Genomic DNA, 22635 nt, shown 5'->3' with positions numbered 1-22635 from the left:
ATGGAGACACTATCTATATGGCACCAAGTGTACAGTGTACACTGACCATAAGAGTCTTCAGCATATTTTTGATCAAAAATAACTCAATATGAGGCAACGTCGCTGGGTAGAGTTGTTAAACGATTACGATTGTGAAATCCGTTACCACCCCAGAAAGGCTAATGTTGTAGCTGATGCCCTAAGTCGGAAAGAAAGAGTAAAATCTCTTAGGGTCCGAGCTTTAAACATTATAATTCGTACTGATCTCACAAAGCAAATTCAAGCAGCACAGTTAGAGGCTTTAAAAGAAGAAAATGTAAAAGGCGAAATGAGCAAAGGATTAGAAAAACAACTTGAAGTAAAAGCCGATGGAACCCTGTATTTTGCTGGTAGGATATGGGTACCAAAACATGGAAACCTAAGGCAACTAGTACTGGATGAAGCACACAAAACGAAGTACTCAATTCATCCAGGAAATGGAAAAATGTACCACGATCTCAAGAATTTCTATTGATGGCCTAATATGAAGACAGAAATTGCTACTTATGTAAGCAAATGTTTGACGTGTGCAAAGGTCAAAGCTGAGCACCAAAAGCCGTCAGGATTACTGCAACAACCAGAAATTCCGCAGTGGAAATGGGAAAGAATAACCATGGATTTCATTACGAAATTTCCAAAGACTGCAAGTAGTCATGATACTATTTGGGTGATAGTTGATCACCTAACTAAATCAGCTCACTTTCTATCAATAAAGGAGACAGACAGTATGGAGAAATTAGCACGCCTATATTTGAAGGAAGTAGTTTCCAGGCATGGTGTACCTATCTCCATCATATCTGATTGCGACACCCGATTCACATCACGTTTTTGGCAGTTATTACAAAAAGCATTGGGAACTCGATTGGATATGAGCACCGCTTATCACCCACAGACAGATGGTCAAAGTGAAAGAATTATACAAACATTAGAAGACATGTTACGGGCATGTGTGATTGACTTTGGAACCGGTTGGGATCGACACTTACCGTTGGCAGAATTTTTATACAATAACAGCTATCATACGAGCATCAACGCAGCGCCATTTGAATCACTTTACGGTAGAAAGTGCAGATCTCCTATCTGTTGGAGTGAAGTAGGAGAAAGACAACTTACTGGACCAGAAATTATTCATGAAACCACCGAAAAGATCATTCAAATACAACAGCGATTGAAAATGGCCATGATTCGCCAAAAGAGTTATGCTGATGTAAGAAGAAAACCGCTAGAATTTCAAGTGGGCAACAAAGTCATGTTGAAAGTGTCACCCTGGAAAGGTGTTGTACGATTCGGTAAACGAGGAAAGCTAAGTCCTAGGTACGTAGGACCCTTTGAAATCACCGAAAGAATTGGAACAGTTTCTTATCGATTAAAGCTACCGCAAGAACTTAGTAGTGTTCATGACACATTTCACGTGTCAAATTTGAAGAAATGTTTAGCTGAAGAGGATGTCGTAATTCTTCTTGACGAAATACGAATCAATGATAAACTCCATTTTATAGAAGAACCTGTTGAAATCATGGACCGTGAAGTCAAATAATTAAAACAAAGCAAAATACCGATAGTTAGAGTTCGTTGGAACGCTAGACTAGGACCCGAGTTTACTTGGGAACGTGAGGATCAAATGAAGCAAAAGTATCCACATTTGTTCACTGATATCGCTCATAAAACAGGTACTACTTAAAATTTCGGGATGAAATTTTCTTTAACGGGGAGGTACTGTGATGACCCGGAAAATTTCGACTAATTTAAACCAATTCTCTATATGATTTAATATTATGTAAACCGGTATATATATATATATATATATATATATATATATATATTATAAGATGTATAAGTAAAACACTAATTGCTACCGTAAAAACGACTTTGCTACAGTAAAACACTATTTGCTACAGTGAAAACGACTTTGCTACAGTAGCTACAGTGAATTGCTACAGTGAAAACGACTTTGCTACAGTAAACACTATTTGCTACAGTAAACACTATTTGCTACAGTAACACTATTGCTACAGTAAATACTATTTGATATCGACGAATTAGCAAACAAAAACGAATAAGGCGGCCATGCGATCGCATGGCAAAAACACTGAAAACTCATGCGATCGCATGAGCTACAGTAAATGGAAAAGTAATATAAATATGCCAGTTTGCTCGAGGAGTTTTACTTAAAAATTTCTTCTCTGTAATCAATATTTATCAATATTTATATTTAAATTATAATTATAATTTTAAATTTAAGTTTAATAATAATAAGGTACATACGAGGGTGTTTTTAATTCGAGTTTCAAACCGCTTTAAGCTAAGAAAATATTGGGTATTTTTCGGGGTATTGTTCTTGAATCCAAGGCCAACCATACAGTCGTCTACCATCATTATGTCTACGCAATTTGCCTACAATATTGAGTCTCAATATTGAACCGTGAGTTTATAGTCTCCCTTTTTAAATACTTTAAATATTTTTGGGCTGAGAATACATGCAATTTATTTTAAACGCAATAAGACACAAGTACATACTAAATTCTACACTGAGTTAAACCAAAAATCTCTTAGCTTTGGTAACTAGTAGCTGCCAGTATATAGGATATGGACTGGTGGGCGCGAATAATTGTATATGGATCCATAGGGCTTGACATCCCCTTCCGAGCTAGAGCGCTAGCCTTTTAACGAACGTATGTTATTTGAGTTTATGACACGTTGGTTTGCGTGTATTAAAACGAATGGGGTAATTATCATTATAGCGTTAAGTTTAGTTACCAGGGTGCTCTGTTACGTAGAATCTATTGATAAAGTTTTGATGAAATCTTGTGGTCTATCTTTATATACTTATGACTCGAGCAATTAAACCTATAACTCACCAACATTCGTGTTGATTTTTTAGCATGTTTTATTCTCAGGTCCTTAGACTGCTTCCGCTGTGATGTGCTTGTTGCCTGCATGGAGTCTCTCATGCTTTGTACAAAGTTTATTGCATTCAAAATAAAACTGCGTTGTGTAATAAATAATTGGACTGTGATGTCAACCTGTAACTTAAAGACTTATGTATTTTGGGGTTTTGCTTATACCTAAGCACTCGTCCACATGTTTATAACTTTCTATGTTTAAAAAGTCACTTATTTTAATGAATGCAATATTTTATCAAAACGTATCCTATAGAGGTCAAAACCTCACTGTGGAATCAATGATTAACGTGCCGCGTCAATAGCGATTTTGACGGGTCGTTACATTGACTCTTGGGTGTCAGACTCTAGGTCAGAACATACACTATTATTTTGAGAGACTAAAATGTTAGAGTCTGAAGGTTTCAAAAGTTCAGACACTAATGGATTTTTACTTTCAAGTATTATAGTCTCAGAAGGATCAACATGATCTAATGACCTTACAAAAGCATTGGTTAAAATCTTTTTGTCACCATCAAATTTTAAAAATGTGTTTGGTAGAATGTCAGGTTTGAATACACTTGGATCAACTTCCACATTATTATCTAATATGTAGTTTTCACCTAGTATAGCTTTGACATCATTTGGAATTTGTTTGGCAATAGCATCAGAATTCTTTTTGGAAGATACACACCAAGATTTACAAATTGATTCATAATGTTTTGACCTTTTAATTGATCTTACTAATTCAATATTTAACCTTTTAGTTTCTTCTGTGTATGCCATTTTATATGTGTCAAGTTCTACCTCGCATTTTTTCAAGACTTTAATTTCAGCATCTTTGTCTTTGATAGTGTTTTTAAGATCAAAAATTTGTGTTCTTAACCTATCAATATCATCTAAACACCATTGAAAGTCAAGCAGCAAGTACTGAAACATTCTCACTTTTTCATTATCAAGATAGTTCACAAAGTTTTGTACCTTGTAAGCAGAAACTTTATTACAAGTAGAGTCTATATCCATCTTCTCAATAGCCTTCAGATCTTCCTCAAACTTGCTAGAACCACCATCTATTATAGCCATAAGACACTTATCCTCCTCCTCATCAGATAATGATTCTTCATCTTCCCATGCTTCTGTGTACAAAGCTTTCTCTTATTCTTTGTTCTTAGATCTTTCTGCTTCACTCTTTAACTTCATGTACTTAAGTTTGTACTTTCTTGCTTTGTCAACAGACTTGTTGGAGTTAGCATCTCCTTCACCCTTAGACCAGCAGTCAGCAGCTATGTGTCCTAACTTGCCACACTTAAAGCATTTAGCTTTCTTTAGATCAAAAGTACCCTTGCCTTTACCCTTCTTATAACCAAACTTTTTCTGCTCAATCCTTTGAGTCAAAAGAGCCATCTGGACTTTCAGATCTTTAATCTCCTCATCTTCATCAGATTCACTGTGACGACCCGGGAATTTCTGACTAAATTTAAACTAAATCTTTATACGATTCAGACACGATAAGCAAAGTATGTAATGTTGAGTCTAGAAAATTTTGGAACGATGTTCATATATTCAATTGACCTTCGACTATTCTCGACGATTCACGAACCAGTGTGTGTAAATAAAAAAAATGTATATATATATATATATATATATATATATATATATATATATATAATTATTATCAATAAAATTAATATTATTGGTACCATTAATAATATTAACATTTTTATTATCATTATTAAAATCAGTGTTAAATACATTATTATAATTAATAGATTATATATAAATATGAAAGTTGATATATATAAATTGATATATTATTATCATTATTATTAATTATTAATATTATTAATAATATTAATATAATTGGAATTATTGTTATAAATGATATAAGTGTTATATATTACATAATAACTTCTATCATTATCATTAGTAATAATATTATTTGTATTATTATTATTTATTATATTAAAGTGTATTATCATTATATTTACATTATTAATAAGATTAATTATAATCTATAAATATAATTATATAATAATATATACAAGTTATAATTAAATACATACATATAAATATACCAATAAATACATGTATACAAACAAGATTACGTATTCTGATTTATATCATTATCAAACTATGTTGTAAAGTGTTTTATAACAGCAACTTGGTACGATTTAAACCCAATTAGTCTTGGTAACAAACAGTTTCAGTTTTGTTCGATTGTTCTTTTTTCTAAAAGTTCCCCTGACAGGATTTGGAATTGCCGAGTCAATCAAATAAACAAATAAACGATAATTTAGCTAAGTTGGTTACATTTACATCTGTTAACCTCTATGTAGTACTCCACTATCACCAACAATGATAACCACAAAACCATATAAATAATCACCAAACAATTAACCTGCTAATTACTAGTACTACTCGATTTGTAATTTATATTTTTTTTACTTGCCACCAAATCACCTTCATCTTCATTAAAGAACCACACCCATTTAATCATCATGAAACCAAACCATATTTTGGTGTTATTGATCATAACCGCCACCCCCATCTTCAAGAACACCACCCTAGTCTCTCACTCTTATTCTTACTCAGCAACCCACTAATTTTTTTTCTCGTAGCTTCTGTAGTTACTGCAGCTGCTAATGCGTCTTTTATCCACGGTTTCACTTATCGATACACCACCCAACTATCCTTGTTTCTGCTATACAATCTGCTATTGTTTTATTTTTCAAACCATAATGAGAGTAAAATATTGTTGAGGGTTATGCAATAGGGTTGAGGTATGATATATATAATGGGATCCAATGTTCTTTTTTTTTATTTGATGATGGCCGACCAAGTGGGGTTATGGAAAAAGATGGCGTGATTAAAAATTTTGTCAAAGTTTTAATCAGTTGGAGGCCTACAGACAATCTGAGGTGGAATTGCTTGTGAACGAATTTAATCTGGGGATATTCATGGTTCAAATGTTTAACTGATCGACTACTAGGCCAACCTTTCCTTGAGTCATGACATGTTGATGCACACAAATGGGCCACGACTCTTTAGAGCAAGATGTCAAGAAGTTAGTTGATAATTGCATGCATTATTTTTTCCTTTTCCTTTATGCTGGCCGACAGAAAATTGGAACATACAAACCACTTGGTTTATTAAATGTAATAGTGGTGATACACTATGCATAAACTTACTCAATTTAAGTTAAACCAAAACACCCCACTTTGTATAAACAATTCGGTAGTGGGTTACAAAAGAAAAGGATACAGCTATGTGTCGTATTTGTTTATTTCTCGGACGAACCAACCCTATTAATTTGTGTAGTGGGCCGATACTTTCAAAAATTTTTGTCGAGCTGGCGAATTTTTTTGACACTTGATGATGTTAATCAAGTGGAGCTACTGTATTATAATTTTGGTCAAGCAAATGGTAGACAAGGAGGATAATGATGGAACAAAGTAATTGGTGAAGAGATGGGAATTACTATTAGTGCTCAATTTCAAATGGTATATATTTGTTGTGTTGATCAACTTGTCCCACAATTAGATGTATTCCATCATCATCACCATTATATTTAAATTAAACGCATTATTGGATCCCAAGGTGGTGAGAATGAATGATGATGCCGTAACAAGATAAAGATGATGAATTATGTGGGTAATGACCGAAAGTGATTATGATTATAATTAAATTAGGATTATGATTCGAATGATTCGTAGATGAAATGATGATGATAATAGATAAGTAAATGATTATGATGAAGAGGGTTCACTAGATATTGAACAAGAAGGCGGAAAAGAAAAACTGAAATAGAAACGGAGTAAATATAAATAGATTAGGAACAATTCCAGGAAATTAGAAATGGAAGAATGGTTAAGGATGTTATCGGGTTAGCGGGACGTCGCGGGTTCAAACCCGGACTTGGGTATTCTTTCTAAAGACTACTTCTTTGAGGTAGTTTACTTATTATTATTATTATTATTATTATTATTATTATTATTATTATTATTATTATTATTATTATTATTATTATTATTATTATTATTAGTATTAACATTATTAATAACATTTTTATCATTTTTAATATTATTACTATCATTTTCATAATTTTTGCCATTATTATTATTATTACAACTATATTATTATTATTATTACCAATATTACCATTAATATTATTATTGTTACAATAAAAGTTAGTTATATAAAAATATATTTAAGAAAACTACATTTTTATAAATTATTTATTTAAAGTATATAAAGTAAATATATTTAAGATAATAATGAAACACATGAATTACTAAGCATAACAGTTATATTAATAATAATACATAAATTTATTTGACTTCAATTATATGTGTTAATATATATATACATGATATAGGTTCGTGAATCCGAGGCCAACCCTGCATTGTTCAATATAGTCATATGTATTTTTACTACAAAATACATTAGGTGAGTTTCATTTGCTCCCCCTTTACTCTTTACATTTTTGGGTCTGAGAATACATGCAAATGCTTTATTAACTTTTTTACAATAATTATATGCGTGAGTTTCATTTGCTCCCCCTTTACTCTTTACATTTTTGGGGCTGAGAATACATGCAAATACTTTATTAACTTTTTTACAATAATTATATGCGTGAGTTTCATTTGCTCCCCCTTTACTCTTTACATTTTTGGGACTGAGAATACATGCAAATGCTTTATTAACTGTTTTACAATAATTATATGCGTGAGTTTCATTTGCTCCCTTTTTAAATGCTTTTGCAATATATATTTTTGGGACTGAGAATACATGCGCTGCTTTTATAAATGCTTTACGAAATAGACACAAGTGATCGAAACTACATTCTATGGTTGGATTATTAAACCGAATATGCCCCTTTTTAGTCTGGTAATCTAAGAATTAGGGAACAGACACCCTAATTGACGCGAATCCTAAAGATAGATCTATCGGGCCCAACAAGCCCCATCCAAAGTACCGGATGCTTTAGTACTTCGAAATTAATATCATGTCCGAAGGAGGATCCCGGAATGATGGGGATATTCTTATATGCATATTGTGAATGTCGGTTACCAGGTGTTCAACCCATATGAATGATATTTTTGTCTCTATGCATGGGACGTATGTTTATGAGAAATGGAAATATGAAATCTTGTGGTCTATTAAAATTATGAAATGATTATTTATGTTAAACTAATGAACTCACCAACCTTTTGGTTGACACTTTAAAGCATGTTTATTCTCAGGTACGAAAGAAATCTTCCACTGTGCATTTGCTCATTATATAGATATTACTTGAAGTCATTCATGACATATTTCAAAAGACGTTGCATTCGAGTCGTCGAGTTCATCAAGATTATTATTAAGTCAATTATAGATGGATATATTACGAAAGAGTATGCATGCCGTCAACTTTTGATGTAAATGAAAGTTTGTCTTTTAAAAACGAATGCAAAGTTTGTAAAATGTATCATATAGAGGTCAAGTACCTCGCGATGTAATCAACTGTTGTGAATCGTTTATAATCGATATGGACTTCGTCCGGATAGATTAGGACGGGTCATCACAGGTGGTATCAGAGCGGTGGTCGTAGCGAACCAGGTCTTGCATTAGTGTGTCTAACTAGTAGTCGTTAGGATGCATTAGTGAGTCTGGACTTCGACCTGGTCTGCATTTCAAAAAGTTTTGCTTATCATTTTGTGTCAAAAATTATCTGCTTATCATTCTTAGTCTAGACACGTCTTGCTGCATTGATTGCATGAATAGTGTATAGACAAGACTCGTATCTTAGCGTATCTGTTACTGTAAACCTTACCTGGCGTATCCCGTAAATTCCTCCGTAATCTACGAAACCTTTTGTTCTATATATATGGATATTCTATGTAATTAGAATACCATCCGTTAGCCAGAAAATTATTTCATATCTAAAAATTCTTTATTCAATCGTACGAAATGGAATTCGTCATTAGTTCAAGTCACTCGGATTCCGAAATAGAATCCCACTCAAGCTCCGAAAGCAGTGTGACCGGAATGGATCAACCAATTAGTCATCATCTATTCTGGATGAATTGGGGATGGGTTCGTAGCCTCCTCAATCATTGGAGACAAGAAGAAGGTGATCCTTTCCATCCGCCACATTGCCTTATCGGCGAAGAACCTGAAGCACTTACCGGTGAACCTGTTCGAAACACCATTTTTTCTCTCATTTCCAGAGTATCTCGCCACGATTATATACTATACCAAATTCTAGATTATATTTATCCGCTAGTTCGAACCGAAAATCACCCCGGTGTAATAGAAGAAGTCAACGAGCTTCGCGCTCGGGTAGTGGCTTTAGAGAATATGGTGCGAAGGTTGCAAACACCAGCAGCACCACCAGCAGCATAACCAGTACCACCACCAACGCCAACAGTACCATTACCACCACTAAAAAAACATTCACATCGTAAACCTCAACTTCACAATCTGTCACGCGAACATCAACGTCATACGCACCATGGATACCAAGGAGTACCAACAACAATGAACGATGAAGTATTAATTCATAACTTCATTAAAGAAATATTCTGCGAAGAATATGTGGTTTCTAAAAGTTTTAGAGATTATTTATCTTAGCTCAAACCGAAAATTAAATAAGTTTAATATTATATTGACTCGTTAAATCCATAATTACATCTGAAGAAAATATATATGTATATATATTTTCATAAAGATTGTAATTAAAAATTCTTTCGTACAAACTGTTAATGGTGAAAATATTTTAACGGGTAGGTAATACCCGAGGAATATTTAGATTTCACATTAATAAGTTATACTGTACATTCTTCGAATCTGATTCAACAGTCATTTACTATCTTACTTACAACCACCGATATACGTATCCGTTCACCGCAGAATAACCATTTTTATTCAATTTCATATTCAGATTTTGATCTATCAGAATTCAACAAGTGGCATAATGAAGAAAACATTTGACGAAATAAAAAAAAAATTGATAGAAACAAACAAATTAACTACGAAAAATTTTGTTAAGAATCCACGCTAACTGTTCCAGCTAACTGTTCCTAGCTAACTGATTACATTTTATTTATCGCAGTTTGTTCATCGCAATTTAATTATCGCAATTTTATTTATCGTCATTTAAATTCTGTTATTTACTTTACGCATTTTATTTATCATCAGTTAATTTCTATTACTTACTTTACGCACTTTATTTATCGTCATTTATTTTCTGTTATTTATTTTACACACTTTAAATATCGGGACACGTATACAAGGTTTTGACATATCATATCGACGCATCTATATATATTATTTGGAATCACCATAGACACTCTATATGCAGTAATGATCGAGTTCTCTATACAGGGTTGAGGTTGATTCTACAATAATATATATAGTTTGAGTTATGATCGAGTCTGAGACATGTACACAGGTCACGATACGTATTAATTAATTCGAATATTATATATTAAATTATAGATGAATTATTAGACGGTTAACAGTGGACTATCGACTGTGGACTAATGACATTGGACAATTAATTAAAATGAATTAAAATATTGATTATAACATGTGAAACTAAACATTTCTTCAAGTTTGCCACTTGATTTCATCTTAAACCTCATTGGTATCTTGACGATTACAACCCGCGTTCAAACCTTTCATGATTCTTGAAAACACCTCAATCGAGAGGATGAACCAACCACATTTCATCTACAGAAAGAAAGATTGATGCGTATAGTTATGCACTTGAAAACTCTCGGAAACTGAGTAAACGTTTAACGCGTAGCTGTGTTAATTCCTTTAGTATTATTATTACCCAAAATAACTTTGCAATCCCTTTCCAAATTAGCCAATTTTGTCACAGCTCCAGCAAATCAACTTCGAATTTTCACTCGGAGTAGCTTATTATAACCCTGATATATAAGTTTACCTTTCGTCATCAATACCAGAAAACCATTTATATCTCACTACATTAGCAGTAAACTTACCAGCAACTTCATTGATCTTTGACCTTATAAAAAGTTATCATATTCATTGAAATCCTATTATCTACTCATCTACATCTGATAACGAGAATTGTCGTACCAAACACCGAGAATAAGCAATCAATATTTTGAAATCTCGCAGCATGTCTACATCAACAGTTATATGTAAACATATAACATTTATCTCTTAGAATTATGATCTTCCATTCTGAAATTCTGAAAAGCACCCAGTATACAAATCAATACCACAAATTCTGAAAAAGCTGAATACAGTGGCAAAAACTGTACACGACTTTAACCGTTGAAAGTTTGATGATAAAGAATGGAGTATTGGAAACATTCAGTAGAAAATTTAGTACCGAAAAGCGGATTATGCGAAACTATGAAGGGAGCCGTGGACAAATCACAAAGAATAAGTTTGACTTCAAAGAATCCAAACGATTCAATGCCTGCTAAAGTCTTTAGCGAATATTTTGCTCCTTACTCTAAACCCTTGCAGACAATAGTTTCTATCATCCTCTGATCTTAGATATTCTGAGATATTATCGTATCTTTCATTATAAATATCCTCCATATTTCTGAAGATATTTTTATAATTATTCTTATCTGAAATCATTAATCTATTCGTGCTATCAGTGTTACATCATATAGAAACTGTTAGTTTCTATATTCTGTAAACTTTTGAGATTAAAATATGAATGTTATTGAAGTAATGTTGGGAACTGATGCATGAGTTAGTATAATATAATGACACTTGATCAACGTGATTATATTACACTAAGTCATGCTGAGTTCTAAATGGAACATGATGATTCACAGATTATAACGTCATCATGTGCCATGTTACATAACTCTCTCATTCTGCTTAACTTCTGAACATATCAAGAAAGTATATTCTTGATAGTTCTATTCTCAATGATTTAAATAATTTGACAAATCAAATCGTACGATTACGTTCTTTCTTGGTTAGAACATTAAGGTCATTCGAAACTCCGTACTTACGAATTCTGGACCATTACTTGCGAAAAGAAAACAAAAGCATGAAGCTCCGAAATGGAAAGGGGGTATAAATTGCAGCAAATAAGAGAGAGCATTAACTGTGAATGACGATGATTATAGAAGATAGAAGCAGGGACTCCAAAATATAAGAGAAAATATAAAGCCCAATAACAACACGGAGATTACAAACCATGGATATTAATACAAATAGCAATATAGATACACGGTATAATTAAGAATAGTATCACCCAAGGTAATAGTAGATGTAAACAGATTTTTCTGGTGGAAGATTGAAAAGAAGGATGACAGAAATGATAATTAGGAAAATATCAAGGATTAGAACGGGATTAAGCATTTTCACAATCTTTTGGATATATGAACTAAGAAAGAAAATATAGGAATAGTGAGAATAATGGAACGGAAGAATTTAATTTATAATGGAAATATCATACAGAGTAATCGAGGCAGATCACCGTATTTAATTATACAGATTTTAACTTCCTTATTCGCCGAAGAATCAAATCTTTTAGATTTCGAAGATTTCCTTTAAATCCCTTGAATTCCGAAAATCAACCGTGACTACATCACCGGTTAAGACGAACATACAAATACTCATTTCAATCTTTTGTGATAGCTTCACTCGTACGCTTTGAGTAATCGAATTTTTTTATCCATATTACTCAATGATGATAAAACTCTATTTGTCAACTCATATTCATCATGAAAACAATTTAATTGTTAGCCATGACCACCTCACTCAAATTTCGGGACGAAATTTCTTTAACAGGCAGGTACTGTGACGACCCGGGAATTTCTGACTAAATTTAAACTTAATCTTTATACGATTCCGACACGATAAGCAAAGTATGTAATGTTGAGTCTAGAAAATTTTGGAACGATGTTCATATATTCAATTGACCTTCGACTATTCTCGACGATTCACGAACCAGTGTGTGTAAATAAAAAAAATGTATATATATATATATATATATATATATATATATATATATATATATATATATAATTATTATCAATAAAATTAATATTATTAGTACCATTAATAATATTAACATTTTTATTATCATTATTAAAATCAGTGTTAAATACATTATTATAATTAATATATTATATATAAATATGAAAGTTGATATATATAAATTGATATATTATTATCATTATTATTAATTATTAATATTATTAATAATATTAATATAATTGGAATTATTGTTATAAATGATATTAGTGTTATATATTACATAATAACTTCTATCATTATCATTAGTAATAATATTATTTGTATTATTATTATTTATAATATTAAAGTGTATTATCATTATATTTACATTATTAATAAGATTAGTTATAATCTATAAATATAATTATATAATAATATATACAAGTTATAATTAAATACATACATATAAATATACTAATAAATACATGTATACAAACAAGATTACGTATTCTGATTTATATCATTATCCAACTATGTTGTAAAGTGTTTTATAACAGCAACTTGGTACGATTTAAACCCAATTAGTCTTGGTAACAAACAGTTTCAGTTTTGTTCGATTGTTCTTTTTTCTAAAAGTTCCCCTGACAGGATTTGGAATTGCCGAGTCAATCAAATAAACAAATAAATGATAATTTAGCTGAGTTGGTTACATTTACATCTGTTAACCTCTATGTAGTACTCCACTATCACCAACAATGATAACCACAAAACCATATAAATAATCACCAAACAATTAACCTGCTAATTACTAGTACTACTCGATTTGTAATTTATATTTTTTTACTTGCCACCAAATCACCTTCATCTTCATTAAAGAACCACACCCATTTAATCATCATGAAACCAAACCATATTTTGGTGTTATTGATCATAACCGCCACCCCCATCTTCAAGAACACCACCCTAGTCTCTCACTCTTATTCTTACTCAGCATCCCACCAATTTTTTTTCTCGTAGCTTCTGTAGTTATTGCAGCTGCTAATGCGTCTTTTATCCACGGTTTCGCTGATCGATACACCACCCAACTATCCTTGTTTCTGCTGTACAATCTGCTATTGTTTTATTTTTCAAACCATAATGAGAGTAAAATATTGTTGAGGGTTATGCAATAGGGTTGAGGTATGATATATATAATGGGATCCAATGTTCTTTTTTTTTTATTTGATGATGGCCGACCAAGTGGGGTTATGGAAAAAGATGGCGTGATTAAAAATTTTGTCAAAGTTTTAATCAGTTGGAGGCCTACAGACAATCTGAGGTGGAATTGCTTGTGAACGAATTTAATCTGGGGATATTCATGGTTCAAATGTTTAACTGATCGACTACTAGGCCAACCTTTCCTTGAGTCATGACATGTTGATGCACACAAATGGGCCACGACTCTTTAGAGCAAGATGTCAAGAAGTTAGTTGATAATTGCATGCATTATTTTTTCCTTTTCCTTTATGCTGGCCGACAGAAAATTGGAACATACAAACCACTTGGTTTATTAAATGTAATAGTGGTGATACACTATGCATAAACTTACTCAATTTAAGTTAAACCAAAACACCCCACTTTGTATAAACAATTCGTTAGTGGGTTACAAAAGAAAAGGATACAGCTATGTGTCGAATTTGTTTATTTCTCGGACGAACCAACCCTATTAATTTGTGTAGCGGGCCGATACTTTCAAAAATTTTTGTCGAGCTGGCGAATTTTTTTGACACTTGATGATGTTAATCAAGTGGAGCTACTGTATTATAATTTTGGTCAAGCAAATGGTAGACAAGGAGGATAATGATGGAACAAAGTAATTGGTGAAGAGATGGGAATTACTATTAGTGCTCAATTTCAAATGGTATATATTTGTTGTGTTGATCAACTTGTCCCACGATTAGATGTATTCCATCATCATCACCATTATATTTAAATTAAACGCATTATTGGATCCCAAGGTGGTGAGAATGAATGATGATGCCGTAACAAGATAAAGATGATGAATTATGTGGGTAATGACCGAAAGTGATTATGATTATAATTAAATTAGGATTATGATTCGAATGATTCGTAGATGAAATGATGATGATAATAGATAAGTAAATGATTATGATGAAGAGGGTTCACTAGATATTGAACAAGAAGGCGGAAAAGAAAAACTGAAATAGAAACGGAGTAAATATAAATAGATTAGGAACAATTCCAGGAAATTAGAAATGGAAGAATGGTTAAGGATGTTATCGGGTTAGCGGGACGTCGCGGGTTCAAACCCGGACTTGGGTATTCTTTCTAAAGACTACTTCTTTGAGGTAGTTTACTTATTATTATTATTATTATTATTATTATTATTATTATTATTATTATTATTATTATTATTATTATTATTATTATTAGTATTAACATTATTAATAACATTTTTATCATTTTTAATATTATTACTATCATTTTCATAATTTTTACCATTATTATTATTACAACTATATTATTATTATTATTACCAATATTACCATTAATATTATTATTGTTACAATAAAAGTTAGTTATATAAAAATATATTTAAGAAAACTACATTTTTATAAATTATTTATTTAAAGTATATAAAGTAAATATATTTAAGATAATAATGAAACACATGAATTACTAAGCATAACAGTTATATTAATAATAATACATAAATTTATTTGACTTCAATTATATGTGTTAATATATATATACATGATATAGGTTCGTGAATCCGAGGCCAACCCTGCATTGTTCAATATAGTCATATGTATTTTTACTACAAAATACATTAGGTGAGTTTCATTTGCTCCCCCTTTACTCTTTACATTTTTGGGGCTGAGAATATATGCAAATGCTTTATTAACTTTTTTACAATAATTATATGCGTGAGTTTCATTTGCTTTCCCTTTACTCTTTACATTTTTGGGGCTGAGAATACATGCAAATGTTTTATTAACTTTTTTACAATAATTATATGCGTGAGTTTCATTTGCTCCCCCTTTACTCTTTACATTTTTGGGGCTGAGAATACATGCAAATGCTTTATTAACTGTTTTACAATAATTATATGCGTGAGTTTCATTTGCTCCCTTTTTAAATGCTTTTGCAATATATATTTTTGGGACTGAGAATACATGCGCTGCTTTTATAAATGCTTTACGAAATAGACACAAGTGATCGAAACTACATTCTATGGTTGGATTATTAAACCGAATATGCCCCTTTTTAGTCTGGTAATCTAAGAATTAGGGAACAGACACCCTAATTGACGCGAATCCTAAAGATAGATCTATCGGGCCCAACAAGCCCCATCCAAAGTACCGGATGCTTTAGTACTTCGAAATTAATATCATGTCCAAAGGAGGATCCCGGAATGATGGGGATATTCTTATATGCATATTGTGAATGTCGGTTACCAGGTGTTCAACCCATATGAATGATATTTTTGTCTCTATGCATGGGACGTATGTTTATGAGAAATGGAAATATGAAATCTTGTGGTCTATTAAAATTATGAAATGATTATTTATGTTAAACTAATGAACTCACCAACCTTTTGGTTGACACTTTAAAGCATGTTTATTCTCAGGTACGAAAGAAATCTTCCGCTGTGCATTTGTTCATTATAGAGATATTACTTGAAGTCATTCATGACATATTTCAAAAGACGTTGCATTCGAGTCGTCGAGTTCATCAAGATTATTATTAAGTCAATTATAGATGGATATATTACGAAAGAGTATGCATGCCGTCAACTTTTGATGTAAATGAAAGTTTGTCTTTTAAAAACGAATGCAAAGTTTGTAAAATGTATCATATAGAGGTCAAGTACCTCGCGATGTAATCAACTGTTGTGAATCATTTATAATCGATATGGACTTCGTCCGGATAGATTAGGACGGGTCATCACATTCACTATCATCATCAGAAGTTTCATCACTCTCAGATTCAACCTTGCTAGAGTAACTAGATAATAACTGCTTATTCTTCTTTGGGGTAGCCACCAATGCAGCTTCTGGATCTTTAGCAGTTTTCTTAGCATTGATCTTGTTCTTCAGTTGTGTTTCCTCAAAGTTTGATAGTATACCAAACAATTCACTCAACTCGTAGTTATCTATCTTCTCACTAATTACCATAGATGTAATTACAGACTCAAAGTTCGAAGGTAACAATTCAATGAACTTTTGACATAACACTTGTTGTGTTTTCTCTACACCAACACTTTCAAGATCATTTATCAGAACCTGAAATCTTGAATGAAGATCACTTAAAGATTCTTTAGGCTCAGCAGCAAAATTTTCATAGCATCTAATCAGATTCTTCTTCTTCTGAGTCTTAACAACAGTGACTCCGTCATAGTCATTAAGCAACAGATCCCACATAGCTTTAGCAGTCTTGGCATGACTGATCTTTCCGAGAATTGGAACAGTAACAGCATTTACAATAATACTCCTTATCTTGCTATCCAGTTTGAACTTTATGGCTTCTGCTTCGGTCCACCTTTCTCTTGGTGTTTCACGAAAATAGGCAGGTTGTTCAGCAACAGTATCTGTGGCAGGAACAGCAGCTATCATTGAACCAGGAATAATGGGTCCTGTTGTAAGAACATGCTCAGCATCTTCATGAATAGATCCTAAAAACCATAGGACTTTCAACTTTCAAGTTGCAAAGTCTGTGCCATCGAATATTGGCACACCTTTTCCAGCCATAACTGGGGTAGGAATGGTACTGGTAGACATTTTGATAAAAATATGGAACTCACCGTAATAGGATTTACACCTTACCCGCTCTGATACCAGTTATTAGTTCACAGTAATACAACTATGAACACCAGACTCTCAATTTCTACAATAAATAAGAATTTAAGTGCAGAAAATGAGAGAACACGATATTGGAATAAAGGATTGATAATATTAATCGTGTCAAGTACATCTTTCAAATGAACCACACGTCCCTATTTATACAGATAAAGACCAAATCTGGAGATTTGGTTTCCAAAACTACTTAGCTATAAAAATGGAAAAGATAAACCCCTCCTGACAGGAATTCTGCATTAGAAAACCACTGACAGGAATTCCAAAACTACTCACTGACAGGAATTCTGCATTAGAAAACCACCCACCCGATGATATTCATAGTACGTGTCTGGAGGAAATTGCATTGGAAAAACCCCTCCTTTATGACCGAACCCTTAACTTCCCGCATTCACCGAGTAATCAAATAATTAGAGTACAATTGAGGCAATGCATTGGTGTATTCTACAAATACTAATAGAACACACATTATGTTGGTGATTTGTGTCACCAATATGATTTAAGTGTAATGGGATTAATTTGTTAACCAAAATAATCTTGATAAATATCGAATAAGTTTGGGAAAGTGTGGAGTGCACACTTGTTTGAACTTATCTTGATTATGACGGGGGTTCGGGGGCAGCGCCCCCGATAAGCGGGGTCCAAGGGGCAGAGCCCCTGACTGCATCGGCAGTTGGAGATGGAACTGCCATTCGGCAGTTATAAACCCCAACCCGTTTTTGGTTATTTAATTCATTGGTACGTTTAATTAATTCATACACAAAAACATATTCTCTGTTCCATATTTTCTGAGTTTTATCCGATTGAAGATTTCGATTGTACCATCGAAATACTTTGATCTGAAAGTGATTACACGACTCTCAGAAATCCGAAATTGAAACCCTGATTTACAACACATTAAGTAATTTATAGTATATAATATTTTTCATTTTAATTTTGAAACTTTAAAAAAGGTGAAAAGAAAATAATATCATTAGATTATATGTAACTTTTATCTGAATTTGATATACTATGAGGAACATGAAGATTGCAGGATTAACGAGTAATATGTGACTTTAGGAGACACGATGTTTTTTAGAGTTATAAAACGTTTCTTGATATTTTGCAATTACATGTATTTATAAACAAAACTATTTTTGAGAAGCTCCTGAGTATATGTATCTTTTTAAGGACAATACGAGTAACACGTTTTTCATTTATATATGTTTTTTATATATGTTTGGATTGGATATATCTTTAATGAATTCCTCAAAAACTTTCTGGCCACGGAATCTGACAAGTGAGATTTCCATTAGGAAAGAGTGACATTTGTGTGTGTGTGTGTGTGTGTGTGTGTTTTGAAGAGCAGTTTGTGATCACCCAGTGGGGATTAAACCACCTACGCAATCATCTCCCGGCAATTGTATAATCCACCCCCAACTACTGTCCTGGAAGAAACCCGGACTAATCCGATGGCATGGCCGGTAAAATCCTTCCTCCCCGCTGCCCCTGCAACGCAATGTGCGAACGACGACTTTGAGTGGATTCGACTTTGGGTGGATTTCAAAGTCAGAAGATAACCTTGTGTGTAATGTTGTAGTCCCCGAGAGTCGAACTTCTGACCTCTAACAAAAAGTGTCAGGTCATTACCACTTTGAGTTACAACAAAGGTTAAATATACATGATGTTTTTATTAATATTACTAGTAACATTTTTCAACAAATAGCAAATTTCACAACTAGACTTGTAATGACATAGTAGGAAATTTTCTGATTAAGCTACTCGAGAAAGGAGACAGATTTTTCTATTCAAGTTACTCGGGATGGGCAAATATATTTGTTAGACATGTTAGGTTAGGCCCAACACCGTTTGTGGGCTTAGGTCCATTAAGATTTAGTTATGTGTTTAGAGTTTGTAATCTCTATAAATAGCTTATCAATAAAACATAATATCCTACGGGTGTAATTGTCAAAAAAAAAAAAAAAAAAAAAAAAAAAACGCTTCTGCAACTCTATCAACGGATATCAGGCTATTCGATGCAACAGATGAGGAAAAAAAATATAGTTTATTTTATTCCTTTAATTTAATGTTTATTGTTTTGCTCCAGTCCGAACTTTCGCGATTTCGCCGTTCGGACTGCGGGAGAGTGTTAGATAATATATTAGGCCCAAGTACAATATGTATTATGGACTTAAGGTCCATTAGGGTTAAGATGGTTAAGGTTTGTACTATATAAATAGTGTCCAATGTTATCAATAATATCCATACACTAACAATATTTACCAAGGTATTTGCGTTTACTCGAATTATCTTGTGATTGTTTTCGATCATCTTCTTAATCACCTCAAGATGGACTTTGAATGTATTGTTAACGAAGTTTGAAATGTTAGAACACCGACTTGAAGTCAAGTTGCAATAACAAATTGTGTCCATCATAATTATGTGGAAATAAACACAACAGCATGACAGAATTAGAATAAAATATCTAAGCTATTACGGAGTAATTCATTTACTCCGTATAAATCAAGAGACTTGTACTCTGAGTCGTTTTCAAAGTCAATATGTTGAATTTAAAAGTCCAAGTCTATACCATTCATTTATGGCATGTTGATCGAGAGAATTGTACATTTGTACGTGTGGTTTTTACATCTAGCTCCTTTATTTTGACATTATTATTTTATATTTTATGTTGAACTGAATTTCAGACTTAATTTTCTTTTAATTTACGAACTTTATTGTAATTGTAATTTATATGTTGTAAAAGACTACTGATTTTCCTAAGTCTTTATCATAGTTTATTTTAGAATTGTTTCACATTCTAAGAAGAAGAGAAAAAATGCAAACCCACTTAAGATGTGTTAGAGCACAAGGTGTTCACAATGTCTATTTCAACTTCCATTTCGGCTTCCATTTTGAAAGTTGAAACCGACATGGGTGGAAGTGTCCACAATGTCTATTTCACTTCCATTTCAGCTACCATTTTCAAATTTTATAAGAGAAAACAAAAAAAATAATGATAAAAAAATAATAAAAAAATAACGGCTACATTACACCGTCGACCACAAGAAGTTGGCAACAGACGCCGGTCGCGAAGTTGGCCTGGTGTCCGTTTTTGTCCAGCGTCACTCAGTTAAACTGACCGACGGTGATGGACACCGAGACCTCTTACGGGATGTAGAATTAAACAGTCATACTCTTACTCGAAGATGAATAGGTTGTTTCCTTAAACACTTCTAACGACGATGACGACAACAATGATAAGAACAACAGCAACAATTACAACAACATAACGTGAGCAGTAGTAATAATAATTAATGATTATTATTATTGTTGATTATAATAATTAGAATTTTTCTAATCACAACTTTAATAGCTATGCTTAAAATATTAGGCCACATGCAATCGTTCCCAATTTTCACTGAACTTCTCTCCTCCACATCAGCGCCACATCAGCACAATCACTTTAACATTCCTTTCACTAAACTCTCACAATCACACACTTCATCTCAAACTAAATATACCCACAAATATACCTATAACTATAAAATATAAAATGTACAAACAATTAAACACAAGGTATAAATAAAAAAAATAGTGGGTCTCCTTTTTTCCTTCACAGCCTCGTTGCAGGAGTGGCTGAAACTCCATTTAACAACTTGCTCACTATCATCGTTAGTGGGTGGCGGGCTTTCACGATTGGGGTAACATACCATTGCATGTGGCCTTAGTTAATGCTTAAAAGGCGGTACACAAAGTTTACTATGGTACTTTTTTTTTTTTTTTTTTTTTTTTGGCAAAAAACAAGAATATATATAAAGATTTTCAAAAAAGTGAAAATAAAGGATACAAGATGGAGGACTTGAAAGCCCAAAAAACCATAATAGAGGTCATATGGACAAGCCCATATTCACCACATAAACCCACTACAACCAACACAAAAAAACTACCACTTAAACATCTTATAGCCAGAAATCAATATCAAATACTAAAGTCAGTAGCAAAAGAAGACTCCCTTCAGCTTGTGTCGCCACTTCAACAGAAGCTCAGAACAGTGACCAAGGCTGAGATTTCCAAACATACCATTGAAAACTCTCTACATCTCCTGCATTAACCAACCATTGGAACACTTTAATCTTGACATGCTCCACGACGCTTCTCCAACTTTGATAAGAGCCATTAAAAGGAAAGCGTTTCTAGCAAGCCAAATTAACCAAAAGGAAGCCGGACCAATCAACCTCCAAGCTTTCTTAGCATTAACACCCAAACCATGAAAGCACTCAAGAGAGAAATCAATAATGGAAGAAGGCATCACCCAAACAACATTCCACCAAGAAAATAAAGCCGACCACACATTTTGAGACCAAGGGCAATGCAAAAGAAGATGATCAATTGATTCCACTTCCGAAGAACACCATCCACACCTATCATCCGACCCATTACGAAGGCAATGACGAAAACCCAACACTTCTTTCACCGGAACGCCACCTTGGATTGCTAACCAATGGAATATAGCAATCTTTGAGGGCACTAATTTGTTCCAAATGACTTTAACCCAATCAAACTCCGTATCTAGATTAGATTCCAACATAACCCGCACCCCCTCCGCAACCGAATAAATTTTATCAACCGAATGCACCCACAAAATTGTATCCTCTTTATCTAAATCTAAGGAGACATGCCTAATTAGATGATTAAGCGTAAAAAGTTGTCTTTCATCATACTCATCCAAAGAATTAGGCAAACCGAGATCCCACTCCATACATCCTTATTAATTTTGCTTCGATCGGGACCCTGAGATAATCAAAAGGGAAAGAACCAATATTACATTCAAAAACACTAGCAAATTGTTCCAACTCATGACTACATACATTAACCCCATATAAAGTAGTTTTAGAAGGATTCATTTTCAACCCGGACATTTCATGAAAAAAATCAAGGATTTTCCGAATACCAACCATTTC

The sequence above is a fragment of the Rutidosis leptorrhynchoides genome, chromosome 6 (assembly GCF_046630445.1).
Source record: "Rutidosis leptorrhynchoides isolate AG116_Rl617_1_P2 chromosome 6, CSIRO_AGI_Rlap_v1, whole genome shotgun sequence".
Classification (NCBI taxonomy): domain Eukaryota; kingdom Viridiplantae; phylum Streptophyta; class Magnoliopsida; order Asterales; family Asteraceae; genus Rutidosis; species Rutidosis leptorrhynchoides.
Note: the sequence above shows the minus strand (reverse complement) of the source record.